At 37.7% G+C, this 5,727-nt stretch overlaps 1 non-coding gene across 1 annotated transcript; it reads right to left on the bottom strand.

Moving 5' to 3' along the window:
• Nucleotides 1–4,648: 4,648 nt before the first annotated feature.
• On the bottom strand, nucleotides 4,649–4,756 carry LOC148581423 (small nucleolar RNA R71). The gene has a single exon (XR_015899007.1). It is a non-coding gene; the product is annotated as a small nucleolar RNA R71 (small nucleolar RNA).
• Nucleotides 4,757–5,727: the final 971 nt, after the last annotated feature.

The following is a 5,727-nucleotide window of genomic DNA, read 5'->3' as shown; positions in this document are numbered from 1 at the left end:
AATAGAAGTTCATGAGATTATACCTCAAGAACTCTACAAGGTGGCTGACAAGTCCTCCACTGTAGCAATGTTAGCCTTTCCTCACCTCATTTGGCATCTATGCAATTCGGCTGGGATTGACATAGAGGGAGATATCCTCATTGATGAGGACAAGCCCATCACTAAGAAAAGGATGGAGCCAACAAGAGAGCCTATTCATGGATCTCAAGGGACGCATGAAGAAGCTCATCACCAAGAAATCCCTGAGATGCCTCAAGGGATGCACTTTCCTCCACAGAATTTTTGGGAGCAAATCAACACCTCCCTAGGATAACTAAGTTCCAACATGGGACAATGATGAGCGGATAATTTATACGCTTTTTGACATTGTTTTTAGTATGTTTTTAGTAGGATCTAGTTACTTTTAGGGATGTTTTCATTAGTTTTTATGTTAAATTCACATTTCTGGACTTTACTATGATTTTGTGTGTTTTTCTGTGATTTCAGGTATTTTCTGGCTGAAATTGAGGGACTTGAGCAGAAATCAGATTCAGAGGTTGAAAAAGGACTGCTGATGCTGTTGGATTCTGACCTCCCTGCACTCAAAGTGGATTTTCTGGAGCTACAGAACTCGAAATGGCGCGCTTCCAATTGCGTTGGAAAGTAGACATCCAGGGCTTTCCAGAAATATATAATAGTCCATACTTTGGCCAAGAATTGATGACGTAAATTGGCGTTCAACGCCAGCCTTCTGCCCAAATCTGGCGTCCAGCGCCAGAAAAGGATCCAAAACCAGAGTTGAACGCCCAAACCGGCACAGAACTTGGCGTTCAACTCCACAAATGGCCTCTGCACGTGCTACACTTAAGCTCAGCCCAAACACACACCAAGTGGGCCCCGAAAGTGGATTTATGCATCAATTACTTACTCATGTAAACCCTAGTGACTAGTTTATTATAAATAGGACCTTTTACTATTGTATTAGGCATCTTTTAGACCATCTTACGTCTCTTTGACCATCTTTTGGACGTCTGGTTCTTAGATCATAGGGGGCTGGCCATCTCGGCCATGCCTGAACCTTCACTTATGTATTTTCATACGGTAGAGTTTCTACACTCCATAGATTAAGGTGTGGAGCTCTGCTGTTCCTCAAAGATTAATGCAAAGTACTACTGTTTTCTATTCAATTCTTCTTATTTCGCTTCTAAGATATCCATTCGCACCCAAGAACGTGATGAAGGTGATGATTATGTGTGACGCTCATCACCATTCTCCCCTATGAACGCGTGCCTGACAAACACTTCTGTTTTACATGAATTAAGCTAGAATGAGTATCTCTTAGATCTCCTAACCAGAATCTTCGTGGCGTAAGCTAGAATGATGGCAGCATTCAAGAGAATCCGGAAGGTCTAAACCTTGTCTGTGGTATTCTGAGTAGGATTCAATGATTGAATGACTGTGACGAGCTTCAAACTCGCGAGTGCTGGGCGTTAGTGACAGACGCAAAAGGAGGGTGAATCCTATTCCAGCATGATCGAGAACTGACAGATGAATAGCCGTGCCGTGACAGGGTGCGTGAGCATATTATTCACTGAGAGGAGGGGATGTAGCCACTGACAACGGTGATGCCCTTGCATACAGCCAGCCATGGAAAGGAGTAAGACTGATTGGATAAAGATAGCAGGAAAGCAGAGGTTCAGAGGAACGAAAAACATCTCCATTCGCTTGTCTGAAATTCCTACCAATGAATTATATAAGTATCTCTATCCCTATTTTATTATATTAAATTCGAAAACACCATTATCACTTTACATCTGCCTGACTGAGATTTGCAAGGTGACCATAGCTTGCTTCATCCCAACAATCTCCGTGGGATTCGACCCTTACTCACGTAAGGTATTACTTGGACGACCCAGTGCACTTGCTGGTTAGTTGTATCGAAGTTGTGACAATTATGAATTAAGATCAGAGCACCAAGCTTTGGAGCCATTACCAGGATTTGTTCGAGCCTGGAGATCACAATTTCGTGTACCAAGTTTTTGGCGCCGTTGCCGGGGATTGTTTGAGTTTTCGGCAAGCTTTTGGTCCGGTAACATCAGTGCCAAGTTTGATCCGGCAACAACACCAAGTTTTTGGCGCCGTTGCCGGGGATTGTTTGAGTTTTCGGCAAGCTTTTGGTCCGGTAACATCAGTGCCAAGTTTGATCCGGCAACAGCACCAAGTTTTTGGCGCCGTTGCCGGGGATTGTTTGAGTTTGGACAACTGACGGCTCATCTTGTTGCTCAGATTAGGTAATTTTCTTTTCGTTTTGTTTTCAAAAAAAAAAATCTTTCAAAAATATTTTCAAAAACCTCTCATCTGTTTTTGAAAAAAATAAAAAAATTGTTTTCAAAAATTTATTCAAAATTTTTAAGAATGAATTCTAGTGTTTCATGAAGCATGTGAAGCCTGGCTGGCTGTAAAGCCATGTCTAAATTCTTTTGGACTGAGGCTTGCAATTTGTTATCAAAGAGCAATATACTCTCGTGTTAAAGACTGAAGCTTGGCTGGCCATTGGCCATGTCTAGTGTTTTGGACTGGAGCTTTCATTGAAAGCTTGGCTGGCTAGTGAGCCATGTCTAATTCCTGGACTGAAGCTTTAGACTAACATGGCAAGATTCTTGGAATTCATACTAAAAATTTTGGAATCCTTATTTTCCTTTTTCAAAATAATTTTTCGAAAAATATAAAATAAAAATCCAAAAAAATTTAGAAAATCACAAAAATCAAAAAAATATTTCATGTTTCTTGTTTGAGTCTTGAGTCATATCATAAGTTTGGTGTCACTTGCATATGCATCTTGCATTTTTCAAAAATTTCATGCATTCATAGTGTTCTTCATGATCTTCAAGTTGTTCTTGGTAAGTCCTCTTGTTTGATCTTGATGATTTTTTGTTTTGTGTTGTATGTTGTTTTTCATATGCATTCTTGAATTCTTAGTGCGTAAGCATTAAAGAATTCTAAGTTTGGTGTCTTGAATGTTTTCTTTGCATTAAAAATTTTTCAAAAAATATGTTCTTGATGTTCATCATGATCTTCATAGTGTTCTTGGTGTTCATCTTGACATTCATAGCATTCTTGCATGCATTCATTGTTTTGATCTAAAAATTTCATGCATTGCATAATTTTCATGTTTTCATAAAAATTCAAAAAATCAAAAAAATATCTTTCCCTTTTTCTCTCATCAAATTCGAAAATTGAGTTGACTTTTTCAAAAATTTTTTAAAAATCAAAGTTGTTTCTTATGAGTCAAATCAAATTTTCAATTTGAAAATCTTATCTTTTTCAAAATCTTTTTCAAAAAATCAAATCTTTTTCAAATTTCTTAGTTATTTTCGAAAATTCCAAAAATATTTTTCAAAAATCTTTTTCTTATTTTTATACCAAATTTTCGAAAATAACATAAACAATTAATGTTTTGATTCAAAAATTTGAAGTTTGTTACTTGCTTGTTAAGAAAGATTCAAACTTTAAGTTCTAGAATCATATCTTGTGATTTCTTATGAATCAAGTCATTAATTGTGATTTTAAAAATCAAATCTTTTTCAAAACTAATCCTATCATATCTTTTCAAAATATCTTCTTATCTTATCTTGTTCAAAAATATCTTTTCAAAATATCTTTTCTAACTTCCTAACTTCTTATCTTTTCAAAATTTGTTTCAACTAACTAACTAACTTTTTGTTTGTTTCTTAACTTTTTCAAAACTACCTAACTAACTCTCTCTCTCTAATTTTCGAAAATATCTCCCCCTTTTTCAAAAATTTCTTTTTAATTAACTAATTATTTTTATTTTTATTTTTATTTCAAAAAATTTTTCGAAAAATACTAACAAATTTTCAAAAACCAATTTTCAAAAATCACTAACTCCTTTTCAAAATAATTTTCGAAAATTATACCTCCCCCATCCTATTCTATTTATTCATTCATATCCTAACATCTCATCTCACATCTCTTCCATCAGTATAGTTGCATTTCTTCCTTCACATCACATTCTTTGTCTCTCCCTCTTTTCTTCCACTCACAAAGGGATCCCTATACTGTGGTATAAAGGATCTCTATTATTATTATTTTTCTGTGCCTTCTTCTTTGTCATATGAGCAGGAGCAAGGATAAGAACATTCTTGTGGAAGCAGATCCAGAACCTGAAAGGACTCTGAAGAGAAAATTAAGAGAAGCTAAAATACAACAATCCAGAGATAACCTTTCAGAAATTTTCGAACAGGCAGAGGAGATGGCAGCCGAAAATAATAATAATGTAAGGAAGATGCTTGGTGACTTTACTGCACCTAATTCCAATTTACATGGAAGAAGCATCTCCATTCCTGCCATTGGAGCAAACAACTTTGAGCTGAAACCTCAATTAGTTTCTCTAATGCAGCAGAACTGCAAGTTTCATGGACTTCCATCTGAAGATCCTTTTCAGTTCTTAACTGAATTCTTGCAGATATGTGATACTGTTAAGACTAATGGAGTAGATCCTGAAGTCTACAGGCTCATGCTTTTCCCTTTTGCTATAAGAGACAGAGCTAGATTATGGTTGGATTCTCAACCCAAAGACAGCCTGAACTCTTGGGATAAGCTGGTCACGGCTTTCTTAGCCAAGTACTTTCCTCCTCAAAAGCTGAGCAAGCTTAGAGCTGATGTTCAAACCTTCAGACAGAAAGAAGGTGAATCTCTCTATGAAGCTTGGGAAAGATACAAACAGTTGACCAAAAAGTGTCCTTCTGACATGCTTTCAGAATGGACCATCCTGGATATATTCTATGATGGTCTGTCTGAGTTATCTAAGATGTCATTGGATACCTCTGTAGGTGGATCCATTCACCTAAAGAAAACGCCTGCAGAAGCTCAAGAACTCATTGACATGGTTGCTAATAACCAGTTCATGTACACTTCTGAAAGGAATCCTGTGAATAATGGGACGCCTATGAAGAAGGGAGTTCTTGAAGTTGATACTCTGAATGCCATATTGGCTCAGAACAAAATATTGACTCAGCAAGTCAATATGATTTCTCAGAGTCTGCATGGAATGCAAGCTGCATCCAACAGTACTCAAGAGGCTTCTCCTGAAGAAGAAGCCTATGATCCTGAGAACCCTGCAATAGCAGAGGTGAATTACTTAGGTGAACCTTATAGAAACACCTATAACTCAACATGGAGAAATCATCCAAATTTCTCATGGAAGGATCAAAGCCCCAACAAGGCTTTAATAATGGTGGAAGAAACAGGTTCAGCAATAGCAAGCCTTTTCCATCATCAACTCAGCAACAGACAGAGAACTCTGAACAAAATACTTCTAATTTAGCAAATCTAGTCTCTGATCTATCTAAGGCCACTGTAAGTTTCATGAATGAAACAAGGTCTTCCATTAGAAATCTGGAAGCACAAGTGGGCCAGCTGAGTAAAAGGATCACTGAAATCCCTCCTAGTACTCTCCCAAGCAATACAGAAGAGAACCCAAAAGGAGAGTGCAAGGCCATTGACATAAGCGCCATGGCCGAACCTCTGAGGAGAGGAGAGGACGTGAATCCCAAGGAGGAGGACCTCCTGGGACGTCCAGTGATCAATAAGGAGCTTCCCTTTGAGGAACCAAAGGACTCTGAGGCTCATCTAGAGACCATAGAGATTCCATTGAACCTCCTTATGCCCTTCATGAGCTCTGATGAGTATTCCTCTTCTGAAGAGAATGAGGATGTTACTGAAGAG

Source organism: Arachis ipaensis, chromosome B10 (genome assembly GCF_059453495.1).
Source record: "Arachis ipaensis isolate K30076 ecotype BB chromosome B10, ASM5945349v1, whole genome shotgun sequence".
In the NCBI taxonomy this organism is placed as follows: domain Eukaryota; kingdom Viridiplantae; phylum Streptophyta; class Magnoliopsida; order Fabales; family Fabaceae; genus Arachis; species Arachis ipaensis.
The sequence above is the reverse complement of the archived record's forward strand: the minus strand, read 5'-3'. Positions and strand labels throughout refer to the sequence as shown.